The sequence below is a fragment of the Strigops habroptila genome, chromosome 13 (genome assembly GCF_004027225.2).
Source record: "Strigops habroptila isolate Jane chromosome 13, bStrHab1.2.pri, whole genome shotgun sequence".
Taxonomy (NCBI): Eukaryota; Metazoa; Chordata; class Aves; order Psittaciformes; family Psittacidae; genus Strigops; species Strigops habroptila.
In genome coordinates this window covers 3,878,844-3,903,171 of record NC_044289.2, presented here as the reverse complement: position 1 = coordinate 3,903,171, position 24,328 = coordinate 3,878,844, and positions in this window count along the sequence as shown.

Genomic DNA, 24,328 nt, shown 5'->3' with positions numbered 1-24,328 from the left:
GGCAGAGGAGGGAGAGCTGAGAAATGCCACGCAATCAGGAGCCTGGGCTGAGCTGGGTGCTTTGAAAGGCACAAGCTGTGCAGAGTTTGTTATAGTGAAACAGCTGCATGTAAGGGGGGGAAAAAAAGAAGAAAGATAAAAAAGAAAAAGTGAGGAGATCTTTGGTCCAATCCAGTTGGATGCTTATGGCTGTTTTGTGCAGAAGCTGCATTGATTTAGTGGAACAGCAGCAAGATAAATCTTGCTTCTTTTTTTAGTGTGTTGTTTTGTTACTGAAGTGTTTCAGCTTCCTTGTGGCTTACTAGCAGGGGAGTGTTCCCCTTGGGCTGAGCCTGTCCCTGATGTGTTACACGGCCAAGCCTCAGCTCTGCATGTCACCCATGGCCACCACACTGCAGGCCACTTCTGAGGTGATACAAGCATGTAGAGGAGCAGGCTTATGTCCCACCCAGTGCAATGTACTTTTACAGGGAACCTAAGCGCAGTAGTTGAATGGCCATGAAAAATCACTGCTGCTTTACTGTGTGAACTGCCAGACCTAGCAAGGACCTGCAATCTGCGATTGAAGTGGGCTCGTGATTAACACCGACAATTTAAGCAAAACTTTCTCCTGGAAGTGAACAAGTGGTTGTCTTTGAGACTGATAAAAGCAGAGCTTGTTGCTGTAGTGTTATTTTAATACAGGTTGTATAATTTCACCTGATTCTGAACTCCAAAATCTTTCTGGCTGGGAACAGGAATGATGCCATAGCACGAGCCTAGAAGCAAGAAGCCTTGGAAATGTCCCAGGAAGGCTGGTGAATGTGGTGCTGTGCAGCTTAGTATACAGACAAAGTTTAAACAGGCAGCAAAACAGCAAGGTCTTAGATGCAGAATCCATATAAATTCACAGTATTACTCACTTTCATGGCTTCCTCTCCTTTGAAAGAGGCAGCTGTGTCAGGATCTCTTAATCTGGCAAAGAGAGGGACCACCAAGTGATTCCTATAGGAATGATTTGCCCATGTGAGCCAAGGGCTATACTTCATAAGACTAAGTCCCTGTGGTGCTGTATATTTGAGTCAGTCCTTGCCCAGTGAGTGAATAGTCTATATGCTGTTATACAATGGGAAAGGGGATCTGAAGGTACAGGAAAGGACAGTGACTTTTGCATGGTCATACATAGAAGAGTGGCAGAGCAAGGCAGAAAACTATAGGAGACTTCGCATCATGGGTCTGTCCCAAAGGCAAGGAGCCAGCAGGCTGCTTCCAGTAGCAAGGATAGGGAGGGGAAGGGTGAAAAAGTGAGGTCCCCATCTCCTGCTTCACTTGGACTTGGGTGGACAATTCTGTCTACCTTAGTCCCAGTCCTGACACCCCATGACTATGCTTGGCATTTCCAGTGGAGACCTGCTTCATGGAACATGTCTAGCCATGTGCTTTAAATCCTTCTCCTTTCAGAAGAGCCAGCAGATCGTTTGTAAGTAACTTCTAGTCCCAGAAGTGATTCCCTCCAGTCCCTGTCACAGTTCCAAGTGTTTTAAACTGAGCAATAGGTGTTATGCACATAAGAATCTTGAAATCAGTTATTGTGCAGGATGTGAAAGGGACCTGCCAGCCATGGGTCATGGTCATGTCCTGCTCAAACTCTTTGAACTCAGGACCTTGTTACCAAACACATGCTTGCTGGGGCAGGTCACCCTTTTTACTATATTTACTGCTTTCATATGGCTTAAGATGGGAAGCTTGAAAGAAACATCTCTTTCTTTGGAGCAAGCCTCCTCCTGGAATACTTGGCTCAGCTGCTAAACAGACAGAAAACCCACTTGATTGAAAAGGACTTTGTATTGCCCCCATAAAGCTTTCATGTAATGCTCTCCAAGTGCACCAGAAGAAATATCAAGGTGCAAAGAAGTAGGATCCCTAAGCATATTTCCTAATTTTCGTCTAGTGATGTAGGTGTAATTGTGGCCCAGCAGATTGTATTTTGATCTTGGTGTTAACGCACTTCAGAAAAGACTGTTCCTATTGAACATGAGTGACTTATCCTGTTGCCCCACTGCTGTATTTTGACGGTTATCACTGTCCAGCACATTTTTCTTCAGTAATGCCACTTTGTGGCTATAAAGCCTCAATTGCGAGACACATGTGTGAACACTTGACTAGTCATTTGTCTAGTTTACAGTTTGTAAAGATGACATGTAATTTAAATAGTGTATGTAACGTTAAGAATCCCAGTACTGATTTAGTAGCTTTATTGTTACCTTGTCAGCAAAATTAATGTTATATTTGCACAAAGCATCAGTTCATTCTTCCTATCTGCAGAAACAGAGAGGTTGGGATATGGGCTGAGGTGTCTTGACAACTGAGAAGTATGTTGTATGCCAGCACCTGTCACTGCTGCAAGCAGAACAGGCGTTTTCCAACACTGCCTTGCATTAGAACCAGCACATCCCAATTACCAAGTTAGAAGGACAACAACAGAGTGACAGGCAGACTGAAGTGTGAATCCACAGGCAGCAACTGGCTCATTTCCAGCAAGATGGTTGAAATTTGCGCTTTGAATAGAGGAGCCTAAGGGAAAAGCACAGGAAGTAAAATATTAGCAACAAGCTCTGCATAAACCAGAAAGATCGACTCTCCTCTGGTTTATAACAAGCGGGAGATCCTCTCCCTTGTTTCTCCCCTTCTCTGCATCGTGCATTCCCACAAATACAATCAGTTGTAAATTGCCAGGGAGAAGCAGCTCCCCAGGGGAATACGAGCCAGGAGTGGACAAGAGGGCAGGCACGAGCAGTGTGCTGCTGCGGTCCCTCAGGACCTGGCCAAGAGGTGTGGGTCCAGTAGCAGTCACTAGGGGCAGCCAGTCGTTTCCAGACATGGTTCATAGTGACAGATGCTTGGTCCAGCCATGAAGCCAAGTCAGGATCAGCAAGATATGATGCCAAGCACAGGCTGAGCTGTAGTTAGCCCAGGCAGGCACCAAAGACATGGGCTTGAGCAAGGTGAGTGGCTCCAACAAGGGCCCTCACAGCTCCTTCATGATACCTGGTTACAGCTGCACCATCTCAGAGCTTGCTGTTGAGTAGAAGCAGCCAGACCCTTTCAAGGTGCTTTTTTTAGATACAGCTTTTGAACTCTTGTAATGCAGGATTTCTATTTTTGATACATTGGAGAGCTTGGGAGCAAATTACAGAGATCACAAGGAGACTCTGAACCCTGACAACCTCATCCTCAATCCAACTTACATTTCTACACCTCTCCCTTCAGTGAGAGTGCCTATCCCATGAACCAGTTGTCTGGCAGTATGCATGGGGACAGGGTATAGATGGCTGTAAATATTCTCCTGTGCAGTGGCAGGAACCTGTAGGAGGGAAAATGAACTGTCAGTTTGAGAAGTGAAAGAACAAAGCCATTAATAAGAGCATAATAAGACTGTGGAGCATGGTACCGCAGCATGGAATGGCTGCCAGCAAGATGATATCTACTGCAGCTTATCTAGAGGTCTTTCAGGCCAGTAGACCCTTTCAGCAGATACCTTGATGTTTGGAATGGACCCTCTGCAGAAGCCCTGCGATGATGGGTAGACAGATAAGGACCTCTCAGAATAAAGTTGGACGCTTCTTACATTCTGTGATTCTTCAAAAGTGAGGGTACATTTGAGTGCTCCAAAGGCATTCGTGGCAAGGTGGCTAATGAAACCTGTGAAGATGAGATGGCCTGAAAAGAAAATGAAATGCTGTAGAAGAGCCACTTGTTAAAGCACATTAACCGGTGAGGTAACCAGATATTTATCTTTTTGGAGCTGTTTAATGACAGATTATAAAGCAATTAGATTATAGAGCAATACTGAACCAGTTTGGAATGGTTTGCCATCTCTCTATTTACACCCGTGTTCTGATGAAGGCTCCTGTATTCATGAAGCTTTTGTAAAGCAATCTATTCTGCAATTGCTGTTTAGTTACCTGGAGGTTTCTGAACATTTTATATTGTCTTGGGTTAAGCTGTTCAGCCCCTGGAGTTGCGAAGTGCCAAAATAATTTGCCCATGGGGGTTGTGGGATGTACATTCTTAGAGGTTTTCAAAACAGAATTGGGCAAGGCAGTGAGTGACCTGGTCTAACCTTGAAGTTGACTGCTTTGACATTTTCTATGATTACAAATTCTCTGTGCTACCATAAGACTAGAAAAGAGATGTTTTATTAAAAGCTGAAATGTTTATTCAGTCTCTTAAATCTGCACACCCAAGAAAGGAGAAATTATTTTTTTTTATTTATAATACAATTCTGACATTTCAGGACTAACCTGATGAAAACTTTGATGTGTTCTCTGCCTTCCCATTTTTTCAGTCCCCAAATGCTCTGATAAGGTCTTTGCAAACCAAAAAGCCAGAAGTTATTTGTAAAAAAAAAAAAAAAAAAAAAAAAAAAAAAAAAAAAGGCAAGGAAACCTGCTCCTGGTGACCTTTCCTTTCAGTCCTCGGAGGTATATGTGGAAATTTCAAGCTGCCCTGGAAGCTGACTAGAAGGAAACAGCCCAAGAGCTCAGTTCTCCTGGAAATGCTCTTCATGTGGGAGAGGAGAGAGGAAGGCATTTAAGGACAAGAAAAGTGAGTCAGGGAAGAGCAAACTTAATCATCAGTCAAATCGTGTTTAGGGCACGGTTCATTTCTGTCAGCGCTGTATCTACCACTGGGGTTTACCTACATGGAAGGGAAAAACAGAGGCTTGTCTGCAGTGACTCTCTGGAGCTGGCTGTGTTGGCTTCAGCTCCCCTTTCCCAGGGGATGCAAGATGTAGGCCAGAAAGTGCTTTTAGAAAAGACTGAGACCTACTAAAACCATCAAGTGGTGCAGCTGTGCAGGTCATGGTGTCTGTTTAGCTCTCCCTGACCTGATGGTGATCTCCCTGAGAGGTGAGAGGTATGTATTCCTCCTTCAGCCAGCAATACCAGTAATAGTAGTAAATGTACCTGTTTGTGTACTCTATCTTGTTAAACTCCTGCTTAATTCTGCTGTATATAGGAGATGTTACCTTGGCAAAGGAGTTCATAGTAAAGCGGGATAGCTGGGTGCAACGAGGAGTATAGAAGAGGTTGATGGGGAGATATCCATCAACTGAAGCAGAAAAAAATGTGACTTTGTAAATCCTTTATCCCCTGCATCTTCCCAAAAACATTTCTTCGCAATTTCATTATGGAAATTAAACTCGACTCTGGCAAGAAAAAGGCTCATGTAACTTCTGTGCTTCAAGACAGTCTGTCATTTATTGGGAACAAGAGAGCTTGCCTTGCCTTCTTTTCTTGGTTTGCCTTGCCTCAGAGTTATATTAAACGAAGTAAAGCATCTTTCATCCTATCTCAAGATGTAGCCTGCAGGGTACAAGAGTGGAGAAACATCAGAAAATTAGTTAGGAGCTTCTGGGACCATCATCTCGCATTAGGAAGAGTGTTGCCGAGTGCTAATCTGTCATGTGAGGCTAGCTAAGATTAGTGTTTGTAAGATGTCACTTGGGTTTGTGCCAGGTTCCCTGCACCCACTATCCCTGCCCATGTGTTTCTTGGTGAGGAGAGACCACCCTGATGTTTGAAATATTCAGAGGACACTGGAGCCCTTCTGGAGTTTCTGCCAGCATCAACAGTGTGTGTTGGTCTGCCTGAGAGTGCTTGCTATCCTGTCCTTGCTCCCCCTGCCTCAGTTTCAGGTAGCTGGGGCCTTAGCCATCTGGCATCAGCCATGCATTAGTCCTTCAGGAAGAAAGGCAAGAGCTGGTACAAGCATTTCATAATTCTGTATCAAACGCTCTCATGGCATTTACCAAGTATACCAAGTCCTCTGGGCAGGGACCCTTGAATGGGAAGGTTTGATCATGTGTCACAGATGCGCTAGTCTAAAACTTGGTGTTCAGTGGACATCAGAATTACAATCTTACTTAATGAGTAAATGGTTCTGGATAGATGCTTTGAAGCTATACAGGTAGCACCTTGTCCTGGATAGCTACCTGAAAGCAGCACCACTGATGGCATGCTCTCTTTAAGGTATCCACAACTAAGTACATGAGCATCACTGCAAACAAAATGGTGCATAAAGAAAAACAAACTGAGAACCACTTGTTCAGGGCAGTTGCATGAGACTGTCACTGAATAGGCCTCTCTTTAGCTCACATAAAGGGCTGCCAGGACCCAAATAGTCACAAAAAGAAGATGCTAAGACTATAAGACACAAAGAGAACACAAATGCAAGGTGTGGGCAGACTTGGCCTTTGACAGGGCCTGGGGATAAGTGCATCTGTGGAGAAAAGCATCCGTGGAGAAAATCACAATCTCAACTCCTGATGAGCAAATCTTGGGAGCTTCCTGCTTGGTTTTTATCACAAGAGCTCAATTGCAAAAGGAACAACTAGCCATGACATTTTTCAGGATCATTTTATAGCCCACACTGTTATTTCGTGTCTAACCCCCACCTTCTTGGCCTTAAGATGAGCAATAACTGGGTGTAGAGCTGGAGTGTAATATTTGGAAAGCCAGTAGGACTCTACATACATTCTCATCCTTGATGGGCTTATCTTGATTTAGAGAAATACATTTTGGAGAAAAGGTAGTGACATAGGATAAGGGAGACCATCATTCTCCTTCTTGCTTTACAGGACATAGTTTATTCTTTCAATCAGCTTCGTTCAAGGAGCTCAAGGTGAAGTAAAAGCTCTTTCCGTAGGACTAGGATGCACTGCATTTGATTTTCAAATTTTGCTGTTGTCACTGGCCAACAGCTATAATGAGGTGGAGCTGCCAAGGTTGGTGTCAAAGGCAACATGCTTGAGAGAAACAGAAGAAATGCAGTTTTTGCCTGAAGCCTTCAATAGCTTTTGTTTCCAAGAAGAACTTTCTATATGAACTCCCATTAGCACTGATAGATCTATACCAGCACAAGCTCCTGCCAGGTAGAACCTTTTATCATCCTTTTGTGCAGTATCTGTACCTATTGCAGAAGATTCAATACAACAGACCAAGAAGCGACAGCACCCTCAGCCCATTTCCTGCCACTGGATGGTGTAGAGCAGATTAGAAGATACTTGCTCTTATTTCCACTTACGGGAGCTTTGCTTGTGCAAATCACAGATGCAGTTTAGAGTGAAATTCCCTCTAGTTCTATTGTGTTGTTGTCTATGTACTTCAGGAAATGGAGCTGCAGCAAACTTGAACTAGAAGTTAAATGTTTTTACTTACTCTTCCCAAGTGCTAAACATTGGAGGGCAGGTCTTTAACTGTTTGAGAGTGACCTACTTCCTTTGGCTTAAGTGAAGCTGTGATAATTTATAGAGGAAGAACCCTTCCAGTGTTCTGAGAGCCTGGGCAGGAGGGAGATCTAGGCCCCTTTTGTCTTATGAAGTGACAATATTTATCTGTTACTAAGTTGGTTTCGGTGCTGACATTGCTACTGAAGAGTGCTCTTGTCTCTCTTGAAAACTTTTCAGTGTGTTTGCAGTGACTAAGGGAATAAACTTTCATGTACACTCACAGGAATTGACTGAGCTGATAAAATACAACCCTTGTTTGGCCAGACACCCGCAACTTCTATAGCTGTTGACCAACAAGAAGCGATGCGTGTAGCTGCTTCACCAGCTTCCCTAAACAGGAAGCTAAATTGCAGTAGTTGTATTTGCCTAATGGACTTTGTATATTGGCCCATCCTTCTGCCCCCATTCCCATCACTGCTCCTGCTGAGCCTCATTCCTTACTAAGGAATAAGGACTAAGTGACTGCACAGCAAAATCAGCCATTGTCAGATTCAGCCCCCGTTTTTCATATTACACCTTCTCTGAAGTAATATAACATAATTACTGCCTCCCCCCCCAATTACATCAGCCTTTCAATCATCACAGTGCAAGGTGGTTGCCTTCCACTTATTTATCTAACAATTAAAATGTGCACGTACCTCTAAAAGCTCCTTACTTGCAATACTAGCAAAGTCTTTAGAAAAAAGAGAAAACAACTGGTCTCTACTGAGCAGATGTACTTCTTGTAACTGGATTCTGCAACAAGCTTTATCTTCCTTGTTCTTTTCTTTTTAATGACTATTTTGCAGTTTTCCTCAGGTAGGGCAGTTTGTGTTCTGCAAGTTGAGATTTTTCTAAATGTTCTTTTTGTTTGTGCTTTCCCCTAGAAAAAGAGGACATTTTCACCCCAGTACAAACTAATTCAAAGGATAATAAAAGAACATTGCTCGGATGCAATTTAACACTTTACAAGTAAGGTGAATAGGAAAAGGAAGCAATTTAGTACATGAGTTATTGCTCAGGTATCTCTAGGTTTGGAAGATTATTTTAGAGAAAGAAGAAAAAGGAAAGAAAAGATGTGTTTCTCCATCTTGCAATTCAGAGGCTGCGGGTAGCTGCAGGCTTTCTCCTGCCTGCATCTCCCCTGCTCCCTCATCTCTGCTGTGCTCTGCCCATCCCTGTGTGGGAAGGGGAGCGTGGCTGCAATCTGTGGCATGTCGTCACTCCTTTCACAGGTTGTCATTCCCTCCTGAAGAAACCTTACACTTAACTCAGGGGCCCAGATTCCCTAGGGCTGCTGGAGCTCATGATAGCTCCACCAAAGCCATTTCTGTGACCTCGCTGTATACTGGGAGTCTGCAAAAATACTTGGAAAAGTGCCCTCCAGCCTCCAGATGGTGGTTGGGTAGGAGTAGGTAGAGCAGGACTTGCTTTCTTTTCTGTTTCCTTTCAGTTCTTCTTTTGGTTGGTTTGGTTTTTGTTGTTGTTTCATTTGGCTTTTTTATTTGGTTGGTGGGTTTTGGTTTTGTTTTTTCCCCCCTCCAGTGGATAACGGGAAAGGAAAATGGAATTTTCTTTATTTAGAGATTTATTTCAGTGGTAAGTCATTTAGCATGACCAAGCAAATGGCTCTGCGATCCAGAATGTTGTCTTTAGATAGAGAGGTCTGTATCTCCCACAAGAATATTTTTCACGTATATCCCTACACAGAAAATGTATTTGTATGGATAATATGTATTGCAGAGCATCTACTTATGCATCAGTGTGACTGTGTTATTATCACTGAAGGAGAAATTCAAGGATCCTGTACAGCCTGAAATGTGACTCTGAGTGCACTGGGGAGCTGAACACACCTTTTATGCTTTTTTTCTGGTGTTTCCAGCTTGGCCTTGCCTTTTAGATATTAATGGTGAAACATGTTCTATTGTTGAAAAAACAGCATTTTCCTTCAAATGACCCTGTGAATGACCTAGTAAAATACCAATACCTGATTAAATTTGTAGTGTAAGCCAATGAGCTATGCTGATGGGAAAGGAGGGACCCTGGAGAAGTAAGAGGGAAGGAAAGCTCCGGTGGTTTTGGAGTTGAAGACAACTAAAGGATTTGCACAATCTGTAGATGTCTGACCATCTCTGTCAGCCTCCAACCTGTGCAAAACCTGGTTGTGTATCCTAGTGTGTGCTCCTAGTGCATTTCTAGACATGCCACAACTGTGCCAGTGTGTTCATCTGGGCTTAAAAACCTGTGAAATATCTGACTGATGAGGCTTTGTGAAAACTGAGATCTTCACAGTGAGTCATGAATCACTCCTCTTCATTTGTCCCTACAAGCCACGAGTTCTTTAAAAAAAAACACAAATTGAGTAGAACTGCTAATAAAAATGGATTCCTTAAGAGAAAGACTTAGGGGTGTTGGGTGATGAAAAGCTCAACATGACCTGGCAGCCCAAAAGGTAAACATGTCCTGGACTGCATCAGCAGCAACGTGACCAGCAGGTCAAGGGAAGGGATTCTCTCCCTCTACTTTCTACAAGGACATGTAGCGAAGAACAAAGGGGAATGGCTTTAACTTGCCAAAGGGGAGATTGAGGTGAGCTCTGAGGCAGAGGTTCTTCCCTGTGAGGGTGCTGAGGCGCTGGCACAGGGTGCCCAGACAAGCTGTGGCTGCCCCATCCCTGGCAGTGTTCAAGGCCAGGCTGGATGGGGCTTGGAGCAACCTGCTCCAGTGGAAGGTGTCCCTGCCCATGGCAGGGGGTTGGAACTGGATGAGCTTTAAAGTCCTTTCCAACCCAAACCATCCTACGGTTCTATGGAAAATAGTTTCTAAAAATGTATTCACAGGCCACATTTATTGAATCTAAATAAGAGGTAAATATGAACTCTGCTGTCTGCATTCTGTCCTCAGATAAGGGATGCAAAAGGACTTTTCTTTTTACACTGTTCTTTGCAGTTTTATTTTAAAATGCAAGCAAACAAGCATGCCAAATTGTGCTCCTGTTCCTTTCATCCTTGTGCACTTCAAGGAAGAGCTTTTAGACATTTTCATTTCAGTGGATCAAATAGCTGAGATTTCCCCTTTATCTTTTGCCTTCCTTCTTCTTCCTCCTGTTAGGATATTACAAACACGATCCAACCCTTTTCACCTGAAACACAGGCAAGTTGAAAGCAGCTTACCTGCGTGAAGCGAGGCTGGCTTAGAACCTTTGCAGTGATGGAGGATCAGTCAGAACAGCTGGACAGCAAAGGCTGTGCATGTGGAGGGCATGTGTCTGAATGTCTTTACAACAATCATACACAATACAGTGAGAACATTTGCCTGCAAACACACTATTATGAGAACTAGATGCTCTGGAATCAGAGCTTTCAGATCTGGGATTCACCTCTACTTGCTTCTCAGCCAGATTTTTCCTGGGAAGGGTTCCTAGGGGCAGTGTAAAGTAGCCGAGATTTAGAGTGAATTTGCTCAGGATCTGAAAAGACAATGCAATGCATTACAAAGAACTTCATTTCAATCTCCTGATGACTTGGCAATATCTATGAGTAAATCGGTGAGCTGGGAGTGTGATCTGAAGCAGAACTGATAGGAAATATGTTCTCCAACCATTGAGACATACACAAATGAGAAATTTTGCCATGGTCATTAGCACAGTGGTTGAAGCACAGGGAGACCTGGGTTTAGGTCACTGCCTTTACCACAAATCCCCTTTCTTCTGAAACGTACTTTCAGTTTCTCTTTCTACTACTATATACTTCAGATATTCTTGTAGCATGTCCAAAGATGTAGGGCAGCCTTAACCTAGTGTTTTGTAGCAGTTACTCGTACAGTACTGGAAGAAATAAAGGAACTCCTCAGCTGGATCAAGGAGGAATAATTTTGGGCAGAGTAGGAACTGAATCTATGTTTTCTATGCCTAGATAGTGTCAGTCTTGTTTTAGGTCTTGTTTTAGTTTTGATAAGAACTTCAATCCTGGGTTTCAGAAGCTGTTCACCATGGGTGTTCTGAGGAAGCTGACTTATTCTGTGCAAAGTTTGGGGTTAACCAGCTCAGGATCTGCTGATATGACAATGTCTGCTGTAGAATTAGCAGCTGGATGTACACAAAGTACTGGGTACATTAACAGAAATATTTCAGGTGATGTTCTCTGAGTGATCTGTCCTCAGAGGACATAAGAGTCCCAGTTTGCATCTGCCAGGGGATTTCAGCTGGCAGAGCATTGTATTTTGCAAACTGCCAAAGGTGGGTTCTTGTCCATGCCCTTTGCATATGATTGGTGTTTATAGAGTGATTTGGTTGCTCATGGCAGCACAGAGTGCCTCTCCATGGGCAGTTTAGTCTCAGGTTAGAGCTCTTTTTCTCCCCAGGGTGTGGGAGAAAGCCCAAGAAACTGCGGGTGTCAGGTGAAGGAACAGTATCTCTGCAATAGCATCCAGTTGGACCAAACAAAAGCCCTGCTGCAGGGTTGCCCCAAGCTCAAGGCTCCTTTCAGCCTTGTTGGGAGTCTGCAGAGTGGTTTTATTTGGAGGTCATTTGATGGAGTCAGTTCAACATTCTTTTATTTGGGAATTTCATCACCTCTTCCATTAAAATTGCTCCAAGTGCAGACCATGATGGGCTCTGTCTTTCTTCCACATCTCTTGGTGCTTATGACCCACAGGAGAGTTATCAGCTGAATTCAAGGGAATGGAACACAAGATGCAATCCTGTCCAACATGACCAAGAGCCACAGTGTCACAGCATACAGAGTATCAGAAGTCCAAGAGATGTGCACACAGTCACCTTAAGAGCAGGATTTCCTTCACAAAGCTCTAATCATCTGCACATCTAAGTGATGCTGCTCCTTTTATTGAGTGGTTCATCTGATCTACGTGTGTGGTTATCTGCAGCATCTGCCATCTCTCTGGACAGGAGAGCTTCAGTGGGTCACAAAAAGTCTACCCAGAACCTGCACTGCCTCCTGAAGGTGCTTATTTTTCCTCATGGATCAAGAAAAATCCCTGCCACCCATACCATATATCTAATACACATGCTGTGAGAGCAGGACATGCTGCATGGGCAATGAACCTTGCGGTTTTCAGCATAGGAGGCAATTCTAATTATGTATCTATTGTTGCAAGGGAAACAAAATTACTTAGATAGAATAATCTTTAAGAAGGTTTGAATACAACCTCAGTCTTTCTGATGTTTTAAGTCTGATCTTGTCTGCACAAACACAGCTTTTCTGCCATCTAAATTTAACCTTCTAGCATTTGCCAAGCCTTGCTGAAGTACTAATTCTAGATTGCATCCCAAACCCAAATTTAGCAAAAGTCAGAGAGGCTGAGGGATACACTGAATTGTTGTATGTTTTTATAGAAGGTTTCACACATAAAGTACAGTTATAATGAAAGAATATATTAACAATATACTAAGCACAGTGTCAAACAGCCATGCAAATAAGCACTGTTTCAAAATCCAGACAAAGAGGTGGCAGCTCGCGTAGCTTCCTGCTGAAACTCATGTGGCTCTAAGTGTTCCATGGATATTGCTCCTATTACCTTAATCGTTTCACTCAGTAACAGGCTCTGCAGGACTTTTTGGCTTGCCATTGTACATACTTTGCTAGATCTCACAGACAAACTCTGGCCTCCACCAGAGCCTGGATGGATGGACAATCTGGGTTTTGATAGTACCCAAGATCAAAACAAGCTTGGAGTATTTATACCTCATGGGAAAACCCACTGACTGGAGGGGGAGCTGGATGAACTCTCGTGGCTTTTCTGTCTATGTCTGTGTTTCTGCTGGGTAGTAGTCCTTTCTTTAAAGGTGTGAATCACAGTTACTATCTCCTCAGGAGGCTATTGAGTGTTTAGGAAGCTGTTCATGAAGTTCATGGGGACGTTCTCTCTGGGAATATGACCCTTCTGTACTGTAAAGCTGAAGTGCTATAAAGCAGAGAGCTCCAGATAAGGAAATATGACTGTCCTTTCTTATCTTCACTCGTCCTAACAGGTGTCCTTGGGGTTGTAAATTTATGTGAGGGGAAGGTAAGAATAGTCTGAGGTATCTTTAACCTTATCACAAATCTTTCCCAAGGCAGAAAGGTTGATGATACCATGAATAAAGGCTGAATTGTGGCCCAAGCCCCTTTTCCCACTGAGTCAATTGCTCTACAAAACATGGTTGCTCTCACGTGGTTTGTGTGTGCAGTCTGGCAAACATTTGGCCATCCTGTGTTGCACTCAGTGCCCTAAAATAAAACCCAGGCAGATATTTACAGTGAAATACTGGATTCCCGAGAGGAATTCCACAAAAGAGAATTTGTGTGCCCGTGCTATTACAATTGTTACAGTTTTATTGCAGCCAGGCCAAACAGTCAGCTTGGAAATGAAGTGGAATTATCCTTATTTCTCACTTTTGTGGGAGGGATGAATCATTCTATGCACCTGCCACAGGACCCTCATTCATTCCAGTGCTTTATGCTGGTGGATATATGGTCTAATCATGTTTCTGTGATGCTCAGGCTCGCGATGGGAATGACTGTGCAGCAAGTGCTGAGCTTGCCACTCTCTGCTCCTCCTGAAAGAAGTATTTGTGTTCGAATAGGGGCTTTCTTATCATGCTACCCTGGTCTTATTTTTTTCATCATTCTCCATGAAAATGAGGATTTCCTTTCTCATCCCATCGTGTTGTCATGGAAATTATGGAAATTGTGCTTTTTGTTTTTTGAGGAATCCTTGCAGCTTGTAACCAAAACAGCTCCATGGAGTTGATGAAAGCTGGGACATATCCCACCTCTGCTTCTGGCATTACTTTTAATTTCTCCCGCTTCCTCAGGGGTAGGGACCTCTGCCTGGCTTTTCTGCTCACTGCCTTTCTGGGAGGAAACCCCAAATACTTTTTTTGCATGTGAGAGCCCTTGCTCTGTTGGTAACTGCATTCCCCACCACACTCCAGAGGGACATTGTCATTTTCCATGTCTCGGGTTTGCCCTTGCTACCACCTCTGGTAGCATTCCTTCACCTAGGGGAGATGCCAGCCATGGGCCTGATGGACTTCAACTATGGGGCAAGGACTATTGGGAGCCCTGTTGGGATCATCAGGCTAATACCTACCTGTGAGGTGGAAGAAACCCTGCTGCCAGAGAGGATAGACAACAAAACTGCTCTTGCTGGGAGCAGGGCAATGCCTAGTCTCTGGAGTTACCTTTCACAGCCCCTCTGTGCTTCTCACGTGGTGGGTATGAGTAACTGCAAAATGCTAAAGCAAGTATGAAATCGTCTGTCATCCACTTTGGACTGAAGCAGTGGACCATGCTGTGGACCATGGCCACGGGAGTCTATAAGCATCCAAAGGAAGCCTCTGAAAATGCCAAGTAAGTTCCCATTTTATCATCTTGGATAATTCTTCCATTTGCATGCCAATGGTGGGGGAAGAACAATTTCAAAGTCTGTCCTTACAATTGGATATCTTGTGTACTCTGAGTGTTCTTTTCCAGGGCTATGAGGGCAACTCTTCTGACTCTAGGGAAGAAAGAAATTGATGTATTTATTCTTGTGCAGTATGTCAGATGGGAGAAAACAATGAGGTGAAACATGGGCTGACGGGGGTAGGAGTCAGTGACAAATCTGGGCTGTGGATGATCCTTGTGAGAGTTTTCACATCACTGTTAATGAAGACTCAGTTCCCATGCACCCACCCCGAAACCTGGCAGAAGTGTGCCTAATTTCCCTGCGCTCAGTGAATGTGTTTTTCCCTTTTGCCCCAAAAGACTTCACAAACCTATTTCTTTTAAAGGGAGAAAAGCCCAGAAGGCACATAAAAAGGATAACAATCCCCAGCACCTGAATTAGAACAAAACAGCCTATGTTCTGTTCTCCCAGAGGGCTGGTTGCCAAGCTAAGCTGTGCTATTACCCTCCTACAGTGACCTTCACTTCTAGCTTAAGAGAGCTGAGCCCTGCAGGACAGCAAGGTCTGAACAGCGGAGCTGTGTGTTCCTGAGCTCCCCTCACTCATGAGCTGCGCTTCCACCTACGAGCAGCTCCTGCAGCCGCCTCTCCCCACCCGCTTCGCTCCCCTTGCAGCCTTGCTAATAGTTTCTTATTTTTAGCTGTTGGAGGAATATGTGTGACATTGAGAATTAAACACACTCTCGGCTCACACCATTCTTTGTCTGCGTGCACGAGACTCTTCTTCGAGGTGCTTTGTCTTCCACCACTTCTTAGGCTCTGGCCTCAGCACTCTGTTGTGCTACTCATGAAGAGAGTCCATGTCCTCGTTCCACATACCAGAAACTGCTGCTGGGATGGTGGGGAGGTGTAGGTTTGATTTAGTTTTGCTGCTATCTTTTTTCTCTTTTATGTGTATAAACTCTCCTTACAATGAGGGTCTTGAATTAGGAAACATTACCTGTGGTTACCAGAAAGTTTCCATTTCTTCAGTGATAAAGGACTCGAGAGGACAAGTTCTTGTGTTTTGACTTGAAGTACTTATGTGCTCAAGTGTAAATGTCTCAGTGTGAGAAGATGGATTGACATTTCCATGGCTCCAAAAGCCACGATGCTGAGAAGGACCATAGCGGTGCAGAACATTCTCATCATTTTAACAAAATTTGGTTATTCTCCATCAGCTCACCAGCACAGGTACCTGCTGTACAAAACCTGACAGCAGCAATTCTGGAGGAACAGATTTCAGGCAAGAAGTCCATTTTTCTTCATTGGATGTTGTATCTTCTCTGCAGGAGGCTTTAGTTCTTCCCAAACCTGCCCCAAATACCAGTCGAGGCTTTTGTGGGAAGTGTCTATAAATAGAAACTGAAGGAGACAGGCAGAGAGCCCCCACTCCAAGACAGCTATATAGACTCATAGAATCATAGAATAGTTAGGGTTAGAAGGGACCTTAAGATCATCTACTTCCAACCCCCCCCTGCCATGGGCAGGGACAGCTATATGTGTAGATACTCTTTAATTCAGTGCTTACAGTTACTTGTGCAGGAAAGTGCCCCAACTGCTCTGCACACGTCCCCACTTGGGTGTGTAATTTGTTATTTGTGTTTGCAGTTACTAGGTGAGTTCACATAGCTTTCTGCTTCTCTTTACCAGTGAAGAAAGACCCTGCTGATTATAGGAAGGGGCGTAGATTTATAGGGACAATCAAGGAAAATAGGATTTGTATCTGAAGGTTAAAACTCTCTCTTTAGAAATTGCTTTTCTTCAGTTTTGCTGATGGATAAAGTGAAATAAAGTAATTAAATCAAAGGGACTGGAAATAAGCAAAGAAGATGCTGAAGCTTGAACTTATGTAATAAATACTTGCCTCTTAGATCTGCCTTTTGTTTGCAGTAGTCAGACCCGCACAGTGTATTAGCAAATGAGTGCATGAAAATTTGTATTTCCAAGCATTTTATTTCTCTTGTAGTCATTTAAAAATTGCCAAATTGAGCATGAAACTGACTGGATGCAATTGCTGTCATCAGAAAATAAGAGCGAGTGGGCCGGGGAAAGCTATCCTCCCTCCCAGTAGTAGCCCAGTGAGGAAAACTGCTCAAAGGCAGAGTGAGGACATGAAGATGCTGTTGCTTGTGTGGTGCTAACATTCTCCTTCAGTCAATATCTATCAATAGTCTGACTGCACATTCTTCAACTTCTGTAAGCCAAGCAGAATGTGTTAGCCAGGAAAGGGAACTTCTATTGCAAACGAGCAGAAGTGTTTCCTCGTTCTTCCTTCACATTCATTCCTTATCTCCTAACACCACTGATACTAATGGTGGTGTGTCTAATAAATAACAAAATGAGTCAGGGTCCAGCCTGTGTTTTGCAGGAAGCACAGTCACATGGAGAGAGAGAAAGAGAATGTTCTTTTCCTTTTGAAATAATCTGAACATCAACTCCTCAGCTGGTGTAAAACCCTGTGAAGCACCAGCAGCATCTGTGCTCCCCTTGGGCTCCACCACTGCAGGAGCTCACCTGAGATGTCACAGCTGAAAAAACTGTCAGGAAGATGTTAAGGGAACTCCACAGTGATCAATATTTCTCATTTATCACCACATAAATAGTCCTCCTGAGCTGGCTAATTCCTGTTCCACCTGCCACATGGCTCCTGCAGTAAAAGAAATCTGTATGTTAACTGTGTATGCGCGGGGCTGACAGAGCAGCTAAATCTGTCTGAGAAAAGCTGATGTTTCCATCCACACCTGGTTCTTGTGAAATAAGGTGGCCTTTGTTACCAGGTAACAATAAAAGGCAGGTTAAATGCCAAGGTGCTGGTTCAACTTGTGCTGAAAACATTCCATGTGAAGAATACGGGGGTAGCGCATCATGTAGGTAAGTTCTTAGTTAAGCATACAAATGAAGCTCAAGTGGCTGGTTGGGGCGGATCTCAGCCTCCTTACCTGCTTGTAGCTCAGGATTTGTCAGAACAAGAATTGTTCAAAAACACCCCAGTGTTTTTTTGTACATGATGTTGTAGCAAAAAAAATATGGCTGAATTGTGAACAAATAGAACTGTTTTATTGTGTTTTATTGACAATTCTGTGGTATGCAGCTGTGTAAAAGCTGTTTGGGTTTTCCTCACTATCTTTGCTTTTTCTTAGGTTCAAGTTAAGGTTATCTGGAAGTCCAGAATCCTGAATATTAATTTGCCTTTAAAATCAGAATTTTATCTTGGATTTCTTACTTATTTGGTTTTGTTTGTTTGTTTTTCTGTCCTTCAAAAATAATAGACTTGGTTACCAGTGTATTTTTCATGATCTTAATTCACTGAAGGAATACCAATAGCTAGACAGCACTGGGAGTCAGAAAAGATTTTGGCCTGAGAGAGCCTCGCTTTTTAGTATTGAATGTGAAATAACAGCAGAGTCAGTAGCTTTTTGTGTTTAAAAAATCAGGAAAAATGTCTTTTCAGTCTTGAAAATGCTCACGTGTGTGTGCTGCTCATAACAAGAAGAGGTGTTTTGCTTTGCCTTGTCTTGATGCTGCTGCCTGGATATTCCAGCAGCACTTAAAACGTAGTGTGAAACCCCAGCACTAGTGAATCAAACATTCAAACAGCTTTTGACTGCTCAGGGGCAGAATTTAATGGCATTTTGACAGAAAGGGACTTTTCCCCACCCTAACTCACAGAGGGGGTGAATGCACAAACAGGGATGCTTTCACTTCCCATCTACTACAAACATCTTCAAGGGAAAGGACAGGACAGCATGGAAGATTATCGATTTTTGAAACCTGTTGTCACTTCACTTCTTCTTGCTTGGATGAAGTTTATCTGCACAGTAGTCATTGATTTCACTGTATGAAGCTGTCTGAGGGTCTAATTAATGTTATGATCAATCTACTTTATTTCTGACATTGGCTTTATATCGGTCATGCTCCTGGCTCCCTGTGCTTTTGTTTGAAAGAGATCAGTGTAAGAACATTGCATCTGTTAAATCTGCAGTATTGCACCATCGTGTTCCTCAGCACTGTGTGTCATCCAGCTTGTTGCCTGAAAAGTTAGATTTGGCAGTAAATGCTGAGTTTGTAAAGAGTTCATTTCAGGGCCTCCATTTTCAAGTATCCTTCCATTTTGTATGGACTTATGTAGAAGGAAATATATATATTTCTGTATGAACTTTCTATACGTACTTTTGTTGCTTTGTTTATTTATCATACCTTGTTTGTTGTTTTTTCTTTTCCATTTTGCCCATGTATTTTGGCTCTGAATCATTCAACAGCATAAAGGAGATTTGTGGTAGATTCTAATTATGGGACGAAAAAACCTTTCCTGGCAAAAAAAAAATCAACTTCCATTACTCAGGATATTTTGCAAATCTGAGTTATTCAAAGTCAAAAATGGAGGATGAAAAAAGAAAAAAGATTTGATTTCAAAATAAGATGGCAATAATTTCAAGTTTGACACTTTTTGCCCTAGAAATATCCTTCAGTTTCTTTAAAAATACTTTAAAAAGCCAACTCTGAAAACATCTTGTGGATCTAAAAGGAAAGTTGCTTCCCCCTAGATCCTGGCCTGCCCCAAGCACAGATTTGCCATTATCAGAGTATGTTCACATTCCCAGATGCCACGTGTTTCTTGCTGAGTGTCCTTCTTAAGAGAAGGAGAATGACAGTACCTTTATTTGGTATGAAATGTCCCTCAAGGGAAAGCATGAAGATTTCTGTACACATCCTGCAGGCTGACCTTGTGAAATGGTGCAGTTTCACGAGTAAAGAATAACTGAACACTGTGCTGTTCAGCCCATGCTTTTGAGCATTGAAGCTATTGAAAGATGGTTGAAAGGATTTTGGAAGAGAAAAGATGTGGGGAGGTAACCAACAACAAAACCTCGCCAAACAAACCCCACCTAGAAACACTGCTCCACAAATAACCCACGTAGGCTCAGCTCACAAAAGATTGGCCCTGAAATGCCTTATGCAAAGTAAGTGTGGTCCCCAGATGGTACCATTGGTGGATGGTCTCATTCTCAACTTGCTTCCAAATGGCCGGTACATTATTAACTTGTGCTTCTCACCTTGTGTTTTCACCTGTGGAAAATATCTTTAGATGGGAATTGAAGTGATGGGTTCAGAAGGGAAAAGCTGGCTGCTCAGGCCAGGCAGGCAGTTGTCACAGGGATGAGCCAGCCCCCCTGCTGGTGTGGGAGGTAGGAGAGGAAAAATTCAAGTTGCTTCACTGCTAGTTTTTGTCTCTGGGGAAGCTGTGTTTGCTCTTGGCTGTGGCAGGAATCTCTCCCGTGGTGCTTTGAAAGGACTTCTATGAGAGGTGTACTTCCAACACACGTAGTGAACCCTGCTGTGGTGAGCACCCTCCATTGCATGGCCAGTTCAGGCCTCCATCCCTGGGAGAAGGCTGATAGTAAATCCAAGTGGAGGGAACTGCTTGAAAGAGCTCAAAAAAAGAAAAGTGAGAATAACCAGAAAAGCAGCATGGTGCTTTGCTGGAAACAGGCTGGGATTCTCCATTTGGGTACCCACATTGGAACAAATCTGGGGTACCATTGGCACCATCAGCGCATGCATGTGAGAGCCTGTGCTGCAATGCAGTGATGTAAGGAGCAGATGTGGGGCTCTCCCTTGACCCCATCAATTTTACTACCACCTCCTGGCTGCTTTTCTACTGTTTAAAAGTTTGATATGCTGCCAGCTACCTAAATATAATGAACGTGTTTTGCAGTGGGGATGGGTAGAGTAGTGCAGCCTCATAGGAAATAGGGTTTTATCACACATCTGTTACCACGGAGAGGAGGCATTCAGTACTGAAATCTCCATGCTTTCTTTTCCCTTCAGCAGTTAGATCCCATAAGCAAATGATACTTCCAAAAGTCTTACTGAAAGAAAATATTAAATACCCTGAAATAGGTTTTAGGTTAGTATCAAGGGAGTACTGTAAACTGGCCGTCTAGTAGAGGTGACTGTACCTAAAGGCCTTGCACAACTGTAAGAGGAATCTTCACAGCCTGATTCTTGAGGCTGGGACCCTCCTGCTGTGGTCCCACCTGCAGAACTCTATGGGATCTGCTCAGATCCCCATATCAGCCTGTAATAGCATCCCACAGGAAAAAAAACATTAAAAAAACAACACACAACCCACAAAGCCAAGAAGCTTCATGGGAGGATGAAACTTATGCAAACAGAGATCTACAAAACCCCAGAATTAATAAAATATATCATGCCCATGCATTATGAAACACATCTGCCTGCAGAGTGACATGCCAACTTTAATTTTTACTTTGGCTTAGGAAAACTGGTTGGGATGAAAATGACTGCATGCACTGGTGAGCAGCCACCTGCAGGTGTTTGCACACACCTTCTTTATTCCCCTCTTTTCTTTTTTTGGGTGTCTGACTCCAGCAAAGGGTTTGTGGAAGGGGCTGGCAGCATAGAGTTGATTTTTCTTAATGCCTTGGAGATTTGAGTTGAACGATGTATAATCCAGATGGAAGCACAAAGGAATAAATGCAGCAGCTGAGATTGGTGGTCCACCTACTCAGGGCAGATTTGCTGGTAAGGGCTGTAGGAGCAATACCCTCCTCTGTCTTTTCCCTCTCTCCATCCCATTACCGCTGCAGTATGTCTTGCTAATGCTGTGCTGAAAAGCAGCTGTGAGGTTTCACAGGCCACCTCTGTAACCCAAACAGTTATTTCCAGTCCACTACTTTGTGTCTTAAGTGTTTCTGGAGGAAAACTGCACATGGCTCAGAAATTGAATAACTGTTCTGTGCAGGAGGGTTTTCCTTGGTCCTGCCAGGATCTGCCTTGTAGACAGAAACAAGATCCTTTCTAGCCCTCCCAGTTTATGGTCTTCTTAATATACTTCCCCATCTTGGGTATCTGCATCAGTTACTGATGACTCTCCTTTAACAATATGATGTGACTGTGGGTTCCATGGATCACCTCCTTACTGTATAGAAATGTACATCCTTTCCTCTGTTCGTATTTGCTGGTTTTTCTTTCCACTGAGTCTACAAAACTCGAGAGGAAAGTCTATTACCAGAGTTAGAAAACTGCTCAGGATATTTTGCATATCAAATTTTAAAGTCAGACCAGGCAAGTGCAATGAAGCCTATGTGGTACCCACCAGCTACAGAATCATAGCTCTTCAGTGAATCATTTCCCTGCCCCAGCTCTCAATCTATAATGGAGAAGAGGTTAAATATTCAGGATAGCAAACAGCAGGAGGAAAATTGGGAAGATTAGAAATGAATGCTCCCACATTCCCCCTGGAAGTAGGTGTTGCTGTCACTGGGGCTGTTTCTGTTGCAGCAAATGCTAGGCAGCTCCTTAAGGGAGAACTTTCTGCTTGACATAAAGCTGGGTTTTGTACTTTCAAAGTCAGTCTTCAAAACTGCATCAATGAGCAAGTAACAAAACTTTCCTGCTATAAATATTTGAACAGCAGTTTGTTAATTTTTGTTACTCTCAATGTGGATTAATTGCTATTTTATTATCAACTTCAGCTTCTATTAGTTTAGGATTTACATCTCAAATGATCGTATCAGAGTCTGTCTTGAATAAAACATTTTGTAACCTAGAAGAGTTTATTAAATGCTTGAAGGTGAGCTGACTGATTAAAGGCAGCACGAGGATCCTGATGTGTTTTACAATTACAAGAATACGGATTTGGAGTTCTACAAAACAACATTGCATGTTTCAGATAGTTCCACTTCAAATAGATGCTGATAAATACTGCTGCCTTTTGAAATGCTGTTGCTCCTTGTTATCTTCTATTAATATAGACTGTTTTACATCTATCTTCTCCCTCCTCAGGAGCTAATGAGGTGTCACTTGACACAAACAACTAAGGATGTATCAAAGTAACCCTCTTCATGTTGTTCTTTCACCTAATTAACCACCATTGGTGTGGGATTATCCCCATGGTCCCAGCACGGGTGTCTGTAGTGGCACATCTACCACGGCCAACCTTGATTACCCAGTGCTTTTAGCTGCAAGGGTAGAAACAGGAGTAAGTCACACTTGTGCTGCTAACTCGATTCCAGTAAGAGATGTAGGAGATTTGTCTAAAGTTAGATGGAAACCTATGGAAAACCTGTTTGTTGCATTGGGAAGGCTTGGATTGTATCTGGAGTAATGCTGTTAATGGCAGTGTTAATGTAGGGGAGGCATAATCAGACCCAAAGAGTGTGCATGTTTATCTGCCAGGAGATATGTGATTAGTTATTCTTAATTATCACACCTGGTGTGATTAATTATCCTGTACACACAGGCTAATGAGTGTTCAGCTGAGCCTCCTTTTGGGCTCAGCTCTAAAGCCTTAGTCTCTTCTGCCAGCTCTGTGCAGGCTCTGATACCACACAGCCACCCTGAGTGATATGCGCAAGCAGAAGGTACTGGAGGTAGGGTGAGAAGGGCAGGTTTTGGGGTTACCAACTGCTCTATGCAAAATAAAGGGGAATTCTGGCATTGGAACAGATCATTCAGAGCCATTTCTTGGCTTTGTCAGGAAATTTGGCACCCTGGGGACAGGACCTGCTGTGCAGGACTTTGTTAGGCACTAGGTTTTACTGTAGTGGTCTGTCATAGTGGAGGATGGAGCCCCAAGAGAGCTTCTGGCTCTGCTTCTCTACAAGGCATTGTCATCATGGCCATGTTCCAGAGATAAGGACAGAGAGGGTGGGCCAGGGCAGGAGTGTGTTCTGAATTTAGAGGACTAAACAAATAAACACAAGTGTGAGAAAATAGCACAGGGCTTGATACAGAGGCATGGCTCTCAGAAGTATTACTGGAGAGGTTCATTTAATCCCAAAGAGATTCAAAGGGATAATGGCATAGGAGCAGCTCTCCAGACTTGCCTGCTGGAGGTTATGTGGGCTTTCGGGTGATTGATTCATCTGCAGAACTGGGGGAATTGGATGATCCAGATGACTAACAACAAGATTTAGGGGTGAATTTATCTCACTGGAGGTGGTTAAATCTGATGAGTTTGTCCCCTGGGTCTTCGACTGAAGCTAATCCAAGTTAGTGATGAGCACAAGTTTGTCCTGTTAGGGGATGTTTAGTGACCTTACATGAAGTGGTCTTGGCAAGTCAGACAAGCAGGCGGTCTGAATAAAACAGACTGCTGATATAACAGGGAGTGTTGAGGTCAGCTCCTGGAAAAGCTTTTACTGCTACTGTTAGTGTTACACTGGCTCAATGGCTGTGCAGGAAAATGTCTCTCGAGGGCATAGTCAAATCAGTGCTGCTTTGCATTAGTTCTTACCTCTTGATTTTGCCTTCAAAAAGGAAGGTCTGTGTAACACTACTTATTCTGAGGTTAAACATATGTAATCATTGCATGAGCCCTCTCTCTAACTGTGGTTTCTCCCAGTGCACAGGGTTGGGTGTGCTTCTCCAGCCCCAACTCTGCATATCTCTGACTTGGAAAATTTCTCCCTTTTTTAGCAAATGCAGTGTATTTCCCTCCACACCTTCCCCCTCCCCCCCCTCCCCCCCCCCCCCCCCTCGGATTTCTTGGAAAAATCTGAAGTCTTCACCTCATGTGCTGCAGCTGCAGAAACTGGAGGCATCTATAAGCCATCCCCATCTAAAAAGAGATCACTTGAGCTCCAGGACAACTTGGTGACTTTCCCCCCACCCTGAAGCT